The sequence below is a fragment of the Pteropus vampyrus genome, unplaced genomic scaffold (assembly GCF_000151845.1).
Source record: "Pteropus vampyrus isolate Shadow unplaced genomic scaffold, Pvam_2.0 Scaffold162, whole genome shotgun sequence".
NCBI classification, from domain to species: Eukaryota; Metazoa; Chordata; class Mammalia; order Chiroptera; family Pteropodidae; genus Pteropus; species Pteropus vampyrus.
The window spans coordinates 1,228,782-1,249,906 of record NW_011888943.1 but is presented as its reverse complement, the minus strand read 5'-3'; the positions used below and the strand labels follow the sequence as shown (position 1 = coordinate 1,249,906).

General features: G+C 43.5%; 1 pseudogene; it reads left to right on the top strand.

Annotated features, from left to right (window-relative positions):
- Nucleotides 1-11,767: 11,767 nt before the first annotated feature.
- On the top strand, nucleotides 11,768-11,886 carry LOC111745716 (annotated as a pseudogene).
- The last annotated feature ends 9,239 nt before the right edge of the window (nucleotides 11,887-21,125 follow it).

Genomic DNA, 21,125 nt, shown 5'->3' with positions numbered 1-21,125 from the left:
ACCTGGTACTCATTAACAGCCAGCCCCCACTCCCACCCCAGCCCTGTGTAACCACGAACCTTCCCGTCTCTGACTGCCTATCCCAGAATTAAAATCGCTGGCTGTAGTACAGCATGATCCACCCAGGACCGAGGGAGTCTAGGTACACAGTGTTCAGTGCTAACACACCAGGGCAGGCCAGTCACTCAACCATGGTGTTTTTCATCAACCAGACTTTTCTGGTCTCCTTTCCCCATTCATGTGCCATGTGACCCGATTTGGCGAGTCCGGGCGAAGGCATCTTACATAAGGAGGCCCCCCCCGAAATTAAGGTCTGCAAAGCATTCTGATTTGAAGAGAACACAGCAGTGAAGTGCCCTGTAAGAAGCTCCTTCTGGCTGTAAAACAACTGTCTTTTGGCTGTTGTAGTCAAATCAATGGGACACAGTGATGACACTGGTTATCTGACATCCCTCACACACAGTCCATTCCATCCGGCCATAATGCTGAGAGAGGGTCAGCACCTCGACCACACCGAGACAGAAGAAGAGGAGGGATGGACAGTGAGGTGCTGTGGGAGAGACAGCTGAGGGCAGATGTGCCACAGACTGCCCTGAGCCCTCTCATTTCACCCCTACCGCTCCCAAGAAGTGGGTACCGTTAACCCCATTTCACAAACACAGAAACTCAGGCCCAGAGAGATGAAGTCACTTGCCCAGGGCACACAGCTGGGGTCAGAGGCAGGATTCGAACCCAAGTCCCAGCCCAAGACCAAAACCTGAGTCTGCACATTTGGCCCCATGGCCTCTGGGAGCAGCAGGGGCTAAAAGACGAGATTCAGAATGCAGGCAGAATACGCTCTACATCCACATCGCTTTCCCAACAAACACAGAAACGTAAAACACTGATTTTTTTCTCCCAAAAAATGCCTTCTCGCCAGTGAAAGGATAGTAAGTCAAAAAAAGCCAAGAGGAGGTTGGGGGCTGAGGGATGCGCAAGTGACGGGGGAGCCAATATAATTCAGAGGGAAATTGATTTAAAATTTGGCTAAATTTGTTTTAGGATTGCGTATTTCACACTTACAGCCTACCTTTAGTCTTATTTACAGTTTTGATTAAATCTATACTTCAGTACTTTACATAGTATATAAAAATGCAGTTTTATGTAAATATTTCTCAGGAAGATCTGTAAAAGTGTCTCTTGTAATTGATATGACATTTCAAAATACAGAGTCAGTGTTTCATTAGCAGATATATTTCCTAGGCTTAATGGTAGAAGGCACCTCACATGTATATTTACTGGTTTTTAATTATCTCATTATCTATAGTTGTCATTTTCTCTGATTTATCCAGACAGGAGATCTGGGGAGTGATAAATTTGAAGTTACTGAATAATTTCCATTTATCTTTGCCTAAAACTTTTCTCTTTCTTAGAATAATGGTAAGAGAAGGAGAGAAAAATCTCAGCCTTGTTCTCATACCACCAACAGATACTGTTTCTTCTAAACATCCATCTGCGGTAGAATCTTGCTTGGCCATAGAGTCAAAAAATGCAGCCAATGTCAGGACTTGCATATTTAAACCCACGTGACTGAAAATAAATACATAAAGGTCTGATGCATCAGACTTAACGTTTCTACATTTCACTGGTACCTATTACCATGAAGAATGCAGCGGTGAAGAAAGCCACATGAACATCACCCACGTCTGAAAACGAGGAGGTACCTCTCCTGGCCATAGACAATTTGCATTTCCTGGCACTGTATGCCGTCTTTCAAATGCTCCACGGTGTGGGTGGATAAATGGTAAACAACAAAATTCTATTCTTGAAAGCCACCACATTTGTGGTAAGTTGATACAGCAGCAATAGGAAACGATTAGCGTGGACAAAGACAAATGATGCAGTTTGTGTTTGTGTTTCTAGCGATGGCTTGGAGCAGAACCTGAGAACGGGGAGATTATTGCAGTGGCCCAGGAGAGAGCAATGGGAGTTTGGACCAGGAATTGGGAAAGGTGTTCAGAGCAGGCTTCCTCAGCCTCGGCACTACGGGCACTTTGCTATTGCTGGGGGCTGTTCTGTACACTGTAGAGTTGGGCTGGTGGCTTTCCTGTCCTCTACCTCCTAGGTGCCAGTAGCACACGCCTCCCCCCCAGGGGTGACAATCAAAACTATCTCCGGATATTGCCAAATATCCTCTAGGTGACAAACGTGCCCTGCCTGAGGACTTCGAGCTGGAGGAAGCCGAACAGAATGCATAGGTGTGCCAGGTGAGGAACAGGGCTGGCTGTCTAACCCCGTGTTTCCAAAAATAAACAAATATCGTCTTTGTAATCGAGTTCTGTTTTTCAAAAAGGTTCTAGAATCATTATCCGAGAGGTCATCAAGAGCTTTCTTCCTCTAAGCTGCCCTCACTTACTCTTTTCCGACAGCAATTAGCAAACATTCTTCAGCAGCAGGGCGGCTGGGGTGGGATGTCATCGTCAAGCTTCTTCGGGGAGGTCGTGTGGGTCTGTTCAGGTCCTAGAACTGCCAGCCCCAGAGCATGGCTTCCAGGAAGAAGAATTTCCAGTTCAGATCCAGCATGAGCTTCCCTTCGGTTCTTCTTCTTTTATTTTTTCAATAGTAGCTTTATTAAGAAATAATCCACATACCGTAAAAGTCATCCTCTTAAAGGGTACGATGGAGCAGTTTGTAGTCTACTCAAAAGGCTCTGCATCCAACTATTTCCAGAACATTTCATCATCCCACAGAGCAACCTCAGACCCCTTAACAGTCACTGTCCACACTCCCCTCCCCCAGCCCCTGGCAATCACTAATCTACTTTTTGTCTTTATAGATTTGCCAACTCTGAACACTTCATATAAATGGAATTACATTTCGTATAAATGGTATTTCACTTCTGGCTTCTTTTACTCAGCATAATGTTTTCGGGGTTCATCCATGTTGCAGCATGAATCAGTATTTCATTCCTTTTAATGGTGGAATACTCCACTGGATGGATGGACCACATCTGCTTATCCATTCATCAGTCCATTATCCATTCCAAACAATGGACGTTTGGATTGCTTTCACTTCCCCTTGGTTCTCATTGGTGAGTTTGTCCCTTGGATGTGACTGTGTCGGCTGAGTCTCTTCATGGTATAAACAAACTAAAACTTTTCAGCCTGACCCATGACTGAAGTAAAGGAATAATTGATTTTTTCATTCAACACATATTGTTAAGTACTTACTGTACGTCAGTTTTAGGAGTCTGCGTTAGGCCCTGGGGAAACAATGATACAGAAAACCAAGCCCCTGCCCTCGGGGATGTTCCATTCTAGGAGGAGGAAACAGGAAATGAACAAACTGGGCAAGATGGAGAGTCATTTACTCGACCCTCTTGAGAATTCGCCACGTGCAGGCAGCTCACCAGTAGCCCAAGCCTTGCCGTCCATCACCAGGCTTTCCAGCTCCCATATCTTGTTTCCTCCTTAATCTACCTGGACTTGTAAGGCCACCGCTGCTCATCTGACATGAGCCTTCTCTAGGCAACTACTTCACGAATGAACAGCCTGGGACGCCCCTTTGCTTGGTCTCAGCCTCGCCTGGATCTTTTGTGGACAAGAAGTGGGCAGACGACATGTCTCAGAAAGGACCCACGGCGCCATCCCGCTCCAGCCCACATGCCAAGAGAGGCTCGTCCCCTTCTCCAGTGTTGACCAGGAAGCACGTGCTGGAGTCAGCCATCGTCACCTCGAATCCTGACGCCGCCCTCGAGCTGGGTGAGTTCATTCAGCCTTGGTGCTCTCCCCTCCGAAACAGAAATAAAAACAAGTCCTCCGCTGTCCGTTCCGCAGGAGGGGGGTTTGGTAAGCAGCCCTCGCACGCCTGGCACGCGGCGGGCACTCGGTAAATTACCATTGTGCTTCTTTCCTCCTTGTGTCCCCACGGCCTTTGACCCCAGCACTGAGAAGCTGCAGAGATAACATGGGCCTGAATATGGTTGAGAGATGGTACCCCTTTCTTTTCAAACTCGAGACGCAATCATTATGTGTAGGGTAATGTTTAAATATTATGGCAGCATTTAATTTTAATTGATCTATGGACATGAATAAATGAAGCTTAATGGTAAATGCGGCTTGAACTTAACTGGATATGCCAGAGCCGGGCGTACTTTCAAGGCCTGGGGAATTCAGGAAAACGGTGCCTACGAACACAGGCAGCAGCAACACCGCTGGCCCCACAATCTCTGACAGCGCTGACTGTTTACAAAACATGCCCCACCTTCTGCCTGGTTCCCCAGGGGAGGGCGGGAGGGGATCCCAGGGCCCAGATGCTCTCTAGCTGCCTCCTCTCTCATTCAGCGACATTGCCGTATGGAATATAGACGCAAAAAAGCCATCCACTTGCCAAGTTGGAGAACTCCCCTGTGTCCGTGATACTCAGTGCTTTGCACATCCCGCGGTGGCCTCGGTGGTGGCCTCACTTGGCACCTCCTACCTTCCAGCAACCCCCCAGGCCGAGGCATCTCAGCTGTTAGGCGTGTGGTCTCTGGAATCACACTGCTTACGAGTCCCGGGGTGGCTTACCCCAGCTATGCAACCTTGTGTGACTTGCCGACCTCTCTGTGCCTCAGTTTCTCTATCTGCACAATGGGGCAGTATCAGAATCCACTTGGCTACCGCATTCCTTCAGGGCTGACAGGAGGTTTGAATTAGAAGAGATACGTAAAGACACAGTGCTCAGACGTCAACGCCTTCTCTTTTCCCGCTCTTATTTCACGAGGCCTTGGGAGGATGCAGGAGACTCTCGACCAAATATTCACTGATTCTCTCCCGTGACGTTGAAGGATCTAGCACAGTGTCAGAGCAGGATTTTCAGGTATTCCCTAGGAATGTCTCAAGAGGAACAACAAGGAAAGAAGTAAATTCTTAAGAAGAAAAAAAAAAAACAGGAAAAATCTTCTGGGTTTCCAGAAATGATCTTCACCGTGTTAGCAAACCCAGGCTGGGTTCATCTATACCCCATCCCTTTAAATGGTCCAGTTCCAAGCAGCTTTGCCATATTGGGGAGCCACTCAGTGCCATTCAAATAATTTGTCTTCTTTTATTTCAAGTCAACTTGAAATGAAAAATATTTTTACACAAAGCACAGTAATTTATGCAGCAACCGCTCCATAATGAGCAGGTTCCATAATAGATAATTATATGGAAAGTACTTAAATGCTAACTATGTACTTTTAAAATGTTGCAAAAGTAGGTTCGTAATTAAATTATAATTACAAGTAAAAATCGAGACAATGATTATTCCCTGAGAAATCTGCTCATTTTTATTTCCAGGGTGGTGTGTGGCTCCTCTTACACTGATTCACTCCTTTTGTAGGTAGCTTCTCTCCAACCCAACTTGTTTTGCATGATGGATTTTAAATTTAAAATTAACTAAAATTATCTTGCAGATTACTAATTACCATATACAATGATTTCAATAGAATACCCGGATGCCATTAAAAAGCAGTTTGTGAACATGCAAGTTTGAAATTGTGAGAGGTTTATGGTGAGGAAAAGGAGAAGCCTGGCTGACTGTCGAATAGATATGGAGCTATTCGCAGAAAGCGAGAAAGTTTTAAAACAAGTTGTGAAATACTTCTGGAGAGGGGTACACAGAGCTGTGGATGTGGCGAAGATACAGAATCTTCCAGAAGGTTGGATTACTTAGAACTTGTCCATTTGCAAGTGAAAGAAACATACCCAAACTGGCTAGAGGAAAGAAAAAGAATAAGACGGACAGACAGAGACAAATAGACAGACTGACTGACTTATTGATTCATAAATCCAAAGAAAGTTTAAGTGTAACTTCCCTTCAGGCCTGGTTGGATCCTGAGTCTGAAATAATATCATCAGCATTGAACTTCTTGCTCTCTCCATCCCCTGATCCTGCTTCCTCTGTGGTCACTTTTTTCTCAGCTGGCACTGTCCACATGGTGGACAAGGCTGCCAGAAGCATTAGACTCACGACCTCAAAGCTGAGGCCACGCAGGAGATGATGAGTGCTTCTTTGCCAAGAGCTTCAGCAAAAGTCCCAAGTCTTAATCTCATTGGTTCAAAGAAAGGAAGTTTCCTTCCCTGAACCAATCTCTGTGCTAACTGGGCAATGCTGTGCTCTCATTGGCCGATTGTGTGTTGTACCCTCCTCTGGGGGTGGAGTCACACACTAATACATAGTGGGTGAGATTCCTGCAGCTAAATTGAGCTGTTGCTTCCAGAAGAAACAGGAAGATGTGACTGGATGCCAAAAGCTCTCTGGATGAACAACCAACCAGATTTTGTCTCCATTCTCTACTCCTCTCTCCCTGCATTGTAATTAGAGAAAAGAGTTTCCATATTCCTTATCCTAGAATGAGATCTCTTGTCATTCAGTCAAATCTATACCTTTCAACCAACATATTCTTTAAAATTTGGGCCAGATAAAATTTTTTTTTAATGAGGATCTGATCATGTTACCATCTTTCTATCGTCAGTTCTAACCCTAACTTTTTACGGTGGTAATATTCAAACATCCACAAAGTAGAGGAATATAATGAATATAATGAACTGCCATAAATCTATCACCCAGCTTCAAAAATTATAACCACTCACTAAATTTATTTTGTCTATAGCCTCGATTTTCTGCACTTGTATTTTCAGAGAATTTTAAAGCAAATCCCCAATGTCATGTCATGTAATACTTCAGCATGAATCTTTAATAAGGAATTATGCAGGTCACTTGTCTTGCAGAATGTTCCATGTTCCGGATGTGGCTGGTTGCCTCCTTGTGGTGACAATAAGCCTGTTCCCCTCTCCCTCTTACTTCCCAAAGCCTGGCAGTTTGATCTGCAGGCTCGATTAGATTCAGGTCGTTCATTTGTTTGTTTGCTTGCTACCTCGCTCTGTTGAAATGCCTTCCTACTGCTCCGGTATAATTAACACAAAGTCCTCCTCCGAGGGTCGGCAAGGTCCCCCTTCCACTGTACCTTTCATCTTCTCTCTCCCCTTAAAGCTTTGACATTCTTCTATTTCTTCTCTCTCATCCAGTTTCTGATCAGTACACGTTTTTCCCTGCTGAGAGGGTCTTCCCTTCTCTTTTGGCCCAGCTAGCTCCTCACCTCGTTAGCAAAACCAGCTCTGACCTCCTCCCGACAAGGTCAAACCTTCCCACTAAATGCTCCTACAGCATCGTGCCACCTGATTACAGTTGCAATTTTCCATCTATTTGTGTGATTTTTTAAATACCACCTGTCTTCCCCAAGAGTCTATAAGCTTTGTGAAGAAAAGCACAGTGTTTGACACATAAATGTTAGTTGAAAGCATGAATTTTTTTAAAAATGTATACACACAAATACATCCACAGCCTGCCCTGTCCAGTCTAATCTTATTCCTTGGGGCTCAGACATGTTCTTTCTATCTTTTATTGACAGCAAAAGAGCTACCGGATATTTTTGCCAGCTGAACGTCATGAACGCTGGTAGCCTATGTCATACCCTGTTGATCGGCATTATAGTTAGAGAACAAAGGAGATGTTAATGTCCCATTTTATAGAGAAAGTCAGAGAGGTTAAGTAACTTACCCAACTTAATCAAACTAGATCCTCACCAAGCTACAATTATCCCTCATCCTTTTTAACAATCCGTTGTGTTTCTACCCTCTTTTTAGAGATAGAGCGACCAGCTGTCCTGGCTTGCCTGGGACTAATGTGGCCCCCAGGACATGGCACTTTCAGTGCTAAAACTGGGAGAAACCTGGGCAAACCAAGACAAGTTGGTGACACTGGTCACTCTTATTCATTTGAGGCCCAAGGTCACTCACTGAATTACATAACCATGGTCCTAGGTCCCATCCTGCATCTCTCAACTCTTACACCATTGACAGCTAGTCTGTCATGCTAGTTTGTAATTATAAAGATGGCCTTGGGAAGGAAAAAGCTTCCTTCCTTCCCTTCTCAGTTCTTCGACCGGCCTAAAAATTAAACTGGCATAAAGACAGATTAACAGGAGAAAAAATACATGTGGAAGTCCCACAGAGCCATCAGAGACTCCCCAGCAGTCAGGCATTTGAGACTTGCATGCCATCCCAAGCTAAGGAGAAGTGGGGTGGGGGCCTGGTGTCTCAAAGCGGGGGAAGACAATTCACAGAAAGATGAGAACAGCAGATGTTCGGTAAACAGATGTTCATCATGCCATGCAGACAAGCGTTTCAGGTATAAAAAGTTACAATTGGTGATAGCTCTCTTCCTGGCACAGGTCCCCTTATTCAAATTCTTTCAGGCAGGGAGGGAGGAGGTAGAAAGCTCTTTCCGAGTCTGCTGGGCCACGATTATCTTCAGCTCTAAATAATCCATGTGCCAAAGGGGCACTTTCTGGGGCTGCCTGCCCTGAACTTGAACTCTTGACCATCTACTCAGTTAGACATCGAATCTTTTGTTCCAGAGGATAACTACAACTGGGGACATTTCCCAACTTTTCACTTTGGAATTTCAAAGATTTTAACATATCTTTTCAATAGAAGGTTTCTATCCGGTCACGTGATTCTAAAGCCCACTTCTTCAGAGTCAATGGCATGACATTCCGTTGCATTCTCAGAAGATAACGAATTCTGTAGATATAGATTCGTCATCCTGAATTATCAAACTCAAATGCAATTAGACATAAGCATGTTACCCAGTCACCCTCAACTGCTTCTCAACCTCTCGACATGGTGTAAAAATCGCTCTGGAGGGAATTTTCTTGGAAAAATTAACTAATATGTGCATTCATTGCCAGTTTTATTCTAATTACAATCCACTCGCTACAAGTCTTAGCCCAAATTGCAAAGAACAGTATTAATGAGAGGATGATTCAAACAAACTGGAATGCCTGCTGAATCTCTGCTAATGCTCAAACACACTTCATCAGATTTATCAAAACAGCAAATCAAGCTACTACTTAAAAAATAGTTTGGTTCAAACAGCCGTGTGCATCAGAATAATTCATTCACTTTGAAGAGCAACACTCAGTGAAATCGCTTGTAATCAGTTCTGGGACATTCTCATCTCAGGGGGTTCTGGGTGAGCGATGTCTTTATGTTGCTCCCACGGGATCGCCACGCTTCCCAACTGAATTCGAAATCCATTTACTGCAAGAGGCCTGTCTAAAGATCAAATGTCAGGTAACGTCCCCAATGGAAAACAATTAAAAAATTCGGTTCTTTCTTATCTCTTTTATCAGATAGAACCACTGGTTTGCTTTAAGGGATATGTTCGGTCTTTACTAAAAATCACTTCGTCGTCTCAGGGGGGAAATTCTTAGTACTTTGAATATCACGAGAACGAGTGACCTACACAGTTAGAATTCATACAAGGAACCTGACCTAACTAACATTTTCACAAACAGATATATTAAACAGGCTTAGAAAGAACAATTACAATGCTCAGAACAAAATTAATTTATATTCGTTAAACATTTAAATTAAGAAAACACAGAAAGCAAAGCTATATGCCAAGCACTGAAATAAATAGTTTATCTACATGCTCTCACTAAATCTTTAAATTGGCAGAGTACTATTTTTATCCCTACTTGACAAACTAGACCAAGGGTCAGAAAACCACAGCCCATGGTTCAAATCTGGCCCCCTCCCTGCCTTTTTTAAATAAAGCTTTATTGTAATACAGTCATGTCCATTCACTTAAGTATTGTTTATGACTGCTTTCTCAGTCTGAAGGCAAAGTTGAATGGCTAAGATAAAGACTGTCTGGCTCACAGAGCCTAAAAGAGTTATTATCTGGCCCTTTACTGAAAAGTTTGCCAACCTCTGGACTGGACATATAAGACTCAGAAGAGAAGACATAAAAGTATAATTACAAATTAGTTTCAGGTCTATAAAGGGGATAAAAAGAAACATGAAGAGGAATTAAGACATCAGTAATACTGTTTGCTCAACGCAGATATCTGACCTTTTAGAGGGCAGCGAGGGCATCCCTGAGCAGGAGACTTCAGACTTTCGATGGATGTTTCTGCTTCTGCTCTCCTCCCCCGCTGCATCCTGGGAGCTTCATCCACACGAACTTATCTGAACCCTCTGGCACTTTTTCTAATGCCTCGCCGTGCTTTCTCATCAAGCTTTGGGACTAGCAATTTAGTGATTTGCTTTCAGACTCATTTCCTCACGTAGCTCCTCTGACCTGGCATCTTTCTGCTGTTGACTTCAGAGCTCATCCCAGCAGTACTCCGACTCCAGTTTCCATCTACGCACCAGGTTTTGGCCACCAGCCTAAGAACTCTTGTTCCTGACCTTGGCCTGCCCTTGGCTCCTCCCTCCCCATCTTGGTGCCTGTAGCACAGATGGTCACTACTATGCCACAAGGACCAACACTGAACATCAATTACCTGGATGCATTTTTAAGTGTATTTTTAAAAAGAAGTTCAGATTTTAGAAGTAATGCACGAGTTCATCCTGCTTGTAAAAGTTCAAACACTGTGCACGAGGCTAAATCACTTTAGCCACCATTCCCTGACTCATCCCCCGACAAGACAGCGAAAATACCCAACAGGTTGGCAAAAGATATTAAAGTTTGAAATACCAAGAGCTGGTGAGACTGTGGGCATTCACTTTCTTTCACAGATTGCTTATAAGACAAGAGGGTATTTTGACAAAGTCTATAAAACTAAAAATGTGTAGATTCTATGTCTCATCAAAATCATTACTTGGTATTTGCCCAAGGATCATATTCAAATGTGTTGACAAAGAGGCATAGGCACAGATGCACACCGTGCACTGTTGGTGACAGTAAAAATAAACAACTTTTATATAATTTTAAAATGGGGCACGATTAATGGCATTTGCAAAATATGATTCTAGGTGTATAAGCCATATTGCCATGGAGACTTGTTGTCCAAGTTCTTTCATTTTTTTTTATTTTTTTTTATTTTTTTTTACCAAATCATTCATATTCAGTGGTAAGGTAAACACATTCATTGAGGCAGGAAAGTGCTTCAGAATTTCTTGTCCCTTCCCTATGCCCAAAATAATAAAGAGTGAATAGGAAATAGATTCTAGGAAAGGAATGTTTTCAGAAAAATAATGGTGATATTGGTCATTTGAAGTCAAGGAGGTGACTCTTAGTTCAGATGAAATGAGACAACACGGATCAGAGTGCCCAGATCAGGTTTGGCGTATCACAGCTAACCTATAAATATTTAAAAGTTCTGGACCGAATTCCATTTTTCTGATATCCACATTGGATCTTTACTCAGATGATGGAAACTCCGCATCAATATCACCTTCTCTATTAGCTTTAAAACTTACTTGTGTTGCCGGCTTAGCTACAAAAGGCAAGACTCAAGTAGGTGTCACATTCAAATAAAAGCTAAGTGTAACGTGCTCTCTCGTTTTTCAGTGACTTCACCGGTGGATCTTTGGTTCCAGTTTTTCTGCTGTTTCGCTTTTATTTGCTAAAACATTCAAATGACTCAGTTTGTGCTAGGATAGCTAGGGGACCTCTCCAGGAAGGCCTGTCCTACCCAGGGTGACAGGTAAGACATGGAAACGGAGCTCCTGTTGAAGGGTGTCCGGCAAGCTTTTGGTACCACCTGACCTAGCGTGGCTGAGGGTGTTAGCAAGTCGCTCCTGACTGGTTTGCCAACGTCTTGGAGGCTGGGGAAGCCTGGTGTATCCAGAAATGTCTTTCCTGTCTGACATGCCCTCATGGCAAGCACGTCAATTTTACGCCATCGAGATGCTTGCACTCCACACCCCTTCTATGTGTACTCAACAACCACATAATAGTCAAAAGAAAACAAGTCTATGGCCATGCCGCCCTGAACAAGCCCGATCCCTTCTGATCTCGGAAGCTAAGCAGGGTCGGGCCTGATTAGTACTTGGATGGGAGGTCACCTTGGAAGACCAGGTGCAGTAGGCATAAAAAAAAATAATTAAAAAAATAAAAAATAAGGAAACAAGAGTTAGCTAAGGGACAAAGAGTCCAGCCATGTATGGCGACCTTGAAACTCAACGCCTGCATGTGATCCAATGATGAATCATACTGTCTGAGACCCACGGTAACTTCACGGACACACTGTTACCATACGAACTTCCTCCGTCAGCTCTGCTCTTCTCTCAAAAACTTTTCTTTAGGATCACACACTCCTCTGTGGCCCAACCATTTTCCCGTCTTGGTTTTCCATTGAAGCACAAATTACTGACCCCATAAGTCATTTATTTACAGAAGCTTTGATTTCTTCAGTAAGCATCTTCAAGCAAGAACAAGTCTTTTCTTTTTAGCCATTGATATATTATGAAAGGATAAAATCATTGAGCTCAAATCATTCTGGAATAAAAATCCATTTTCTAACTTCTTATTTTTATATCAGTTTAATGAATTAAAGTAATTCCAAAAAGTCAGAGGACTCTGTCTAAAAAATGGACATAGGAGAAAGCTGTGTTTCTGAGCATCAGAAAATTAATTAGGACAAACAAAAAGTCCAAAGTTTTGAAAGATTCACAGCCAAAAAAAATGCTAAAAATCTCCATTTTCAAGAAGAAACATCACATAAAATAATTAGATACTGGTTTCAATAACTCATGGGGTGTCCCTTAGAGTTTATGAAATTTTCCTTGGCTTCTGTGAGCATTTTCTATAAAGTAGAATCATATCACGTATGTAAATCTAAGTTACAGTTGGTCCATGAACCTCACAAGCAGCCAAGTACTATCGCTCGCCCCACCGTGTGTCAAGGTCTCATTTCTTTTACACAAACAAACATACACACCTGTATTAACCATAACAGAGGCCTAGCACTTAAAAAAATAATAAAGAAAGAAATTTTGAAGGCAAGAGAAATATCTCCAAATTCTCCATTTATCTCCTCCTTTATCGTAGAGGATGGCATATAAAAACCTTGAACACTGTATAGATGCTGCTCAGTTTACGTCCCGGTAAACTTATCATAAGTTGAAAATATTATAAGCCTCATGCACTTAATATACCTGACCTACTGAACATCATAGCTGAGCCTAGTCTAGCCTTAAACATGATCAGATGCCTACATTAGCCTACAGTTGGCCTTCTTCTCACCAGAAGCAGGGGACACGGATGTGTGTTTTGTAGACATGATGGAATGGGAAAACACAGACACCATGTCCAAATAATGCTGGCAACACAATACACTGTGGAGTGTCAGCTGTTCACCTTCGCGATCGTGTGTGGCTGACTGAAGCTGTGGCTCGCTGCCCTGCCCAGCATCACGGCGAGAGTGCGCTACTGCCCGTCGCTAGCCTGGGAATCCGTCGAAATTCAAAATCTGAAGTCTGGTTTCTACTTGAACGCATATTGCTTTCACACCGTCATAAAGTCAAAAAAAAATTTTTAGTGGAACCACTATAAGTCAGGGACCATTGGTACTTTACAAACCACAGGATTTTTAAGGATAATTCAGTGCTACCTGATTCTGGCCATTTCGCTGACTGGCCGCGGAACCTACCTGGCGTAACGGGAATCTTTCCATCCTGTTCTGAGAACACCTTGCTCCCTGATTCAGCTCCTCACAACACCGCAGAGCTGGTAATAGCAGGTGGTACTATGTCCCCAACAGTTTTCACAGTGCCTGGCACATGACAGGTGTTCGATAAGTACTTATTCGACAAACGAGTTTGGGAGGAATCAAAACGGATACCTTGGCTTAAGTACTAAGATGCAAAAAGAACATGGCTCAACCCTAATGCCCTTTGGGGAGGCCATGGATCAATAAACTGTGCCATGGTCCCAGGATAGCATGCTGTGTGGCTATTTAAAGCAATGAGAGATTTAGAATAGGTCTGGATAATAGTAGACCACAGAGAAGAAATAACTCATATATGCATGTATGTTATTAATTCTCCAAAGTCTATTACTGAATGGGAAAAAATAAATTCCAGGGTAACATAAATGGCTTGACTCCCTGTGTATAAACAGATTTTTCAATTCTGTATAGTTTCTGTGGACGTGCATATGGTATATAGATGATGTCCAGGAGTATATCTCTAAGAAAAAGGACAGTGAGTAAAAGAAGACTTTGGCCTTATATGGAATGTTCTATTTGTTATATGGAGAATTCGTCTTTTTCAAACAATTAATATCACTTATTTAAAAGCACTGAATGGGTGATGATCACAGAGGCTTACCCCGTTCAGCTCCATTATCTGCAGCCTTGCTGTCAATAGGCAAAGGCAGAGCTGCCCCCATAAAAAGCCCCTATCTCCCTCCTCAGCTTTCTAGAAGCCTCTCCTAGCTCTTCTTCCTGGTCACTCATTCTTCCCAAGCCTCTTGCTCTGATACTTGATCAATCCCATGCCCACGAACTCATGCCAGCTGCCACCCCCTATCTCTGCACACCCTGAACCCACACACCCAGAGTCCCAACAGCCAGCCCTGGCATAGCTCCTGGAAGCTCCTGACCCGGGGAAAGATGTGGTTCTGTTGCCATGATAAACATTGGTGAGATCAAAATGTGAGTATCAGTGACTTTCTAAAATATAGAAAGCATGAGTACTTTTCTAGGTATTTTCACACATCGTATCAATCTTTACAACAGCACTCTGAGGTCATGTCTGTCAGCGTTCCCACTTCATAGATGAGGAAACTGATCCCAGGGAGGTGAATAGCAGGCCCAAGGCGACAGAATGAGTAACTAGTAAAGCAGGCTTTACAATCCACACAACCTCTCCAAGCCTTTGCTCTTAACCATCACCATTCTACATCTTCCCAGCCCTGGGGAGGAGCACAAGCCACGGCAAGAAGTCCTAGGAGGCGTGCGGGGCAGAAGTCGGCTGCTCAGAGGCACCGTGCTGAGACATGATAGCAGAGACGCTTTGAAAGCTAGATTGAGGAAGAATCAAAATTGTACACTAAGGTGTTTGCACGTTGTTTATTAGCAAGGCGGAGCCACTACAGCTTATAAATGAGGGGGTGCTGTAAGTTCTGTGCTTCAAGAAGATTAATCTTGTACAATGGATTGCAGAGGAGAGAGAGAGAGACCATTTAGACGTTCTCTATTAAAATAGCCTAAGCATGACACGTTAAGGGCTTAAACTTGCTGGTAGAAAGTAAGGGTTTGGGATTGCTTCAAAAGGATTCCTCTTCTCCCCGTTTTGTCGGCTTAGGCTTTATGTTGGAAGTCTGTATTTTTCCTTCAATGGGAAATTATTCTTCCCCTTCCTATTTTGGAATTTGCTCCGTCCTAAATCCCTCCCACTGTATTTAAACTTTTTTGTGCTCAACACTAAGCTGTGTTGCAGTTACGTATTAGGATGCCTGAAAAATACTCTCGATGGCTCCAGAGCAAAAGTAAGTTGGTGATTCAGAGCAGGGAGCGTTAAGGTTAATTACCTAATAACTTACTACAGTAAGTACATCTGTAGACATTTTGAATTTCACTAATTATGGTGCTGCACAAAGTAAACGACGCTTTATTCATGTTCCAGCTGTGGGGACGTGTCAGGGGGAGACTTCCTGTGATTTATAATCCTTGCTTTCCCCTGGAGCACAAGCCACTTGATGGGAAGCTGAAGAGACCAGCATAGTCTGGCAGACTCCACGGATCCGTTCAGTAAAGACTTCCCTTCAAACGACCACGAAGTAAGCAGCCTTTGCTGCATCGCCGAGCATGCCATTCAGAGAAACCAGGAGCAATGCCAAGGGGATGGGAGGCGCCCAGGAGCTGCCGTTAGCACCTGTGCAGGAGGGAGGCTTAACTCAAGTTGCTTTGTTTTACTTTTCAGAGAAAGAAGGATGCTCAGTTTAAATTATGAAAAGAACAGGACATCGGCTCAGAACAGATGGCAGCCACGTCACCACCACAAGATAAGACCCTAACGAAGAAGGAAGCCAACCTGCGGATCACAGACAAAAACTCTGATAACAATGTTTAAGCTCCTGGATCCAACCATGCCTGAAGCTAGAATGTACTGGAACTGTTTGTTTCATGAGCCAATAAATTACCTTTTTGGCTCATGAAAGATCAGCTAAGGCTTTCAGAACTTGCAACCTACAGAGCGCTAGTCTATCACAGCTTAGTCTGTGATGCATAGAAAGCACTTAAAAACTACTTCTGATTATCGAAGGCTCCCATACTCACCTCAATTCTCAAGCCGTGTTTATTTTCCAAATTAACAGAGGTCCATAATAAGGGGATTCATTTCCTAGTTTCTGATGGTCCCGATCTCGATCACCACTTTCAACTAATAGAAAGGCCCGGAGACATTTAAAGCAATAGCAATTCAGGGCAGAGTGGGGGCATCAAAAGAAACCAAGGACCTTGGCCTTTGATCAGACCCCGGTGATCTGGAGGCCATCTGTCCTGGTGGTGTGGCTAGCCATTGCCAGTGCAGATTAAAACTCCTCGAAGACAGGCTCTTTGCTCATTCACACCGTCAGAGTATGAAGCTTTGCATTCTCTTACCTTTCAGAGCTCATTCACATTGCAGGGTCTGTGCAGTAACCCACAGGCCACACCCCCTCAGGCCAAGGTATCACTCGAAGCTTCTCGGATGTGGAAGCCACCGCTGTAAGAGATTAAGTGACATGACCAAGTCTCACACCACACTCCTCAAGGAGGATCAGGAATCTGAATTCAGAACCTAGGAAGTATGTCCCTCCTTCTCCATAACTACAAGTGGCTGTCACAGGATCGTGCATGGAGGCGACATGGTCAATTCCGGTTGCCCGGCTTCAAGCACTGCCCAACCATTTGCTCAGCATTTCCCCTTGAGACGACTATTTACCTTTGGGGGATCTCTTATCCCTCACCCCTGGCATAAGCTAGTAACAGTCCCCCGTCACGAGCTACTTTAGGTTTAAATGAGATGACACCTACAAGCACATCTCACACCAAGCCCGGGACAAGGGCGGATTTCACGAACGCTTGATAAATCTGAATCTATGGGTACCAATCAAACTCCTCCAAGAAAAAATATTGACTGGACAGTTCTTCCTGGAAGACTCACATGGAACATTCACGGATGCTCTGGGCAGCCTGTTTGAATGAGCAAAAACTCAGAAACAAACTAAAGAGTGTCCAGCAGGTAGGCAAGGCAAAGTAGAGTATATCTCTTCAATGTAGACGTCTACCCATCAATTAAAAAAAAGTTTCCGACTCATTATGTCCTGACACACCAAGATCTATAAGACATATATCCAAGCAGGAAAAAAAGTGACAATTATATGTGTAAAAAAATTAAACAATATATATTTCCAAAGGATACACATGGAAATGCGCTTAAAAAGAGGCTTCCAAGGGTGCACACAAAACCCATGGTATAAGCGCTGAATTGAGTGCAGGGGCCAAAAAAAAAAAAATTACCGTATCTACTGTGTTTTAATTTTTAACAATGAAACTTTGGTCATGAATTACTTATGCAATTAAAAATTAATGACAAGGAAACACTTGAGGCAGTTGAAAGTAACCACAGATTGCTTCAAGCTAAAGGTAACCTGCTTAATCCACACAGTACTAAAATAAACAGGAAAATAGGAAAAGAAGACACATTCAACCATTTTTTGAGGTATAAAACAAAAGGGTGAGAAACAAGCTGATTGAATTTTTTTTTTTTTTTTTTTTGCTTTTAACTGGCTGTGTCCTTTATACACAGTGCAATTATCTTTCCTCAAAATATCATCACTCAGTTGAATGATCTTGCCACATGAAAAATAGGTTTGGCACAATCGTTGCATATTGTTGGAAAATTATCATCAACTTTCCTTTCTCTTCGAAAAAAAATTTCACAATGATACTGATGAGTCCTGTTGTTTTTCATCTAATACCTTCACCCACTTTAAACCCATACTCTGTACAAAGTCCTTGAAGTGTGACATTAATGGTGGAAATATCCTTATGAGACGGGACGTAGCATCCAAAATACGATCGTGCTGGACTTGCCCCATGTGGACAATTGCAGGGTCCCTTGACCTACTCTGACCATCACGCTCATAGCTACCTGTGCCCCAGAAGGTCTGCCTCATAATCCCCGCTGTGGACCCTGTGAGTTTCAACTCTCATAACCCCTGCTTTGAGTTCCAGATCACTTGGACCAGTTTGCAGATGTTCAAGTGCCTTCAAATGCATATGGCCGTTTAGTCTATCTCCTTGGCTGACTTGGCTCATTCTCGTGGCTTTAGATACTATCTTTTGGCTACACAAATTTGTTTAGCCCAGATCTCTAGATTCACCTAACCTGTGGCCTCTTTGATGTCTTTACTTTGATGACTCATGTGTTCCTCAAGCCTAACACGTCCAAAATGACAACTGATTTTTCTCTCCTAAATCTCTCCTCCAGTTTCCCTCACCTTAGTAAGTGACCTCAACGCCCAAAAAGTAGTGATGTGGGTGTCACTTCTGGTTCTACATTGCCCCCTATCCATTGCCCACTGTCCCAGCCCAGTAAGAGCCACGATCACCTCTAACCTGGTCTGCGGCAGCACCTCCCGCACCAGTCTGCCCATTCCATCACCGTCTCCCTAGTTTTCACAGTGTCACTCCCCAGGTTTAATCCTGTAAGTGTCTTTCCGTGACATTAGAGTAAACCCCACTCTTCATCAGAGTCAGCAGCACTAGAGCCTGTGTAACTCCCAAAACATATCATCCATCCTCTCCCCATCATCGGCCCACTTTGATCCCCTAGACCTTCTAGAACACCCCAGAAAACAACCTCTTTCCCGCCACATTTCCCCTCCTCTGGGTTTTTGCATCTCGGGTTCCTTTTTGCCCTTCAGGTCTTGATTTCATATCCCCTCCACGTAGAGCCTTCCTTGACCAACCCTCTAAACTGGGCCCCGTTTGTTGGAGCAGCCACCTTATTTTTGCCTAGCACCAATAACGAACTTTAATTACACGATCCATCATCTGTCTCCTCCATGAAAACGAGAATCTTCTCTATCTCGTTTTGGCTGCAGACCCTCTACCAGACTCCAGATCGGACACACAGCTGAGACTCAAACCATTACTTGCAGAATAAATGCATCAGAAACACATTTGTGGAGTTCTGTGCTATGTTTTCAACTCTTTGGCGGGGGATAAGGGTGAAATACATTGTAAAAGGCATAGAATCAAACACCATAATTTTTACCCTTAAGTACAGTGTATTTTATTTAAAGAGACAGAATCTTCACAGTGAAACATAAGCCAGTCTATGCTTGAGTAGTCCATTTAAGCATGAAAATCCATGTTCTTGGTCATGTTGAGTCAACCAGATGACTCACGATGGGGCAGGACCAAAAAAAAAAAAAAAAATGGTTTACTTATGAATGAAAAGGGTAAAGTTACAGAAGTTGGAGAACTGAGAAATGATGAGTTCTGGGATATTCAAAAACAGTTTTATGGAGGAGGTTGAATTTATACTAACCTAAGACAGGTCAGATTAGTTAATACTAAATCACCTGCAGCTATGGCCTCGTGGTCCTGGAATAATGTAAAAAAACTAAGAGCCCATTTGTCTGCCAAACAGTAGGACATTTTATGATCTCTACTACCAAGGGGTTTTGGCAAGTTCCCAGAACTTGAATTTGAATGTGACATTGTCATCATGAACTTAGAAGTTAGCAGACTCGCAAGTCCACTCCAGCGCGTCCTCCCCTTCCCAACCCAGTCCCTGGCTCACTCGTATTTTCTGGAGGCTGAAGAGAGGGAAGGAACCAGGTTGGCTGCCGTCTCCGCCCTCTGTCCTCAGGATTCTCTTCTCCCATCCTGTCCTTGACAGCTCTAGTCATTTTGGGATTCTTAGCATCATTCCATAGTGGTGACGAATAGGGGCTTTGCAAGACAGCTGGTGCCCCACACTAACCCTCAGAAATCTTACCAGCTAGAAGCAAACAGATGTTCTTCACCTCGCCCACCTTGTTTTCCTAGGGCCGTAACTGGTCTGAGGCCTTGGGCATGTTTGCTTAACAGATGTATCCGAATGCAAATTAACTCATAAGGGATGGGGGGGAGAAATTAACAAATGAGAAATGCAAACGTCTGGCCACATTTTCTATTGTAAAAATGCTATGCAGGAATGAACGAGAGAGGGAACAAAGTTCAAATATTTCCTATCTTCCTGAGTTCACAGCGAATGTTTTCGTACTAGACCTTCGTGTGATCATTAAGGGTATAGATCAAGAAATTGACGGGGCATTTCAAATGAAGAGAGGGAGAAATTTGGGATCGAGGGAGAAAGCCCTAAGTATGGTGCATTCAAAGGACGGTAAGGAGAAAGGATGGTTCCAAAATTTCCATACAGTAAAACTGGGAGAGCGGCAAGAGAATTGGACTCAAGCTGTGCACTCATGGCAAGTTCACTGTCTGTGACCCAGAATCGCTTGCTCGCGTAGGTTCACTGGACTGTTAGAAATTACAGAAGGGGCTAAGTTTCACCCAGGCCGCCTCTTGGCACTACTAATACTGAAGAGATAAGAGGCAGGTGTCGCCAAACCGAAGATGCACCTTGGAGTAGAAGGAAGGGAGGGCTGGAGACCCCAGCTGGAGGTCAGGAGCAGGTGAATGCCTGGAGTATGGCGGTCACGGTGGGGAAGGAAGGAAAGATACGAGGCACCCTCCGGGGGGGGACTCAATACGATGCAGTGACTGGATACATTTAGGAGACGATGGAGATAAGCAAGTCGGAAATTCTCCAATGTTGGAGACTTAGCAGGGACGTCAGGAGGAGACACGGGTTTTAGGAGCATGATGATGAATTTGTTTCTCCACCCACTAAATGCAAGGTGACAGCAAGATATGCAGCTGAAAATTCCCAGTAGGTTATCGGAGATAAAGAACTCATGCCCAAACAGAGCACCTGGTGTTTGTTCTAACAGCATGGACTGAAAAACTCACCTGAACTCTTTGCTGAAACCTTCGAAGCTTACAAATGATCTGTTCTCAGTTCTTCGTGATGCTGAATTATAGATGTATAACCCCAAGGCTCGTGACACCTAAGACTTTCTAAACAAACTGGCTCTGAATGCAAAGAATCACAGGGTCTGGAAATGTTTGGGAAATACCCCAGTTCAGCCTGGATTTGGGTACTTGTCTCTTACCTTTATGATACTTATCATATATGAGTTTTACTACCTATCGATCCATAGCAATATAGAACTTGCATACTGCTAGCAGTTTCTCATCTCTTTGTAAATCAAGAGTGGTTTTTTTT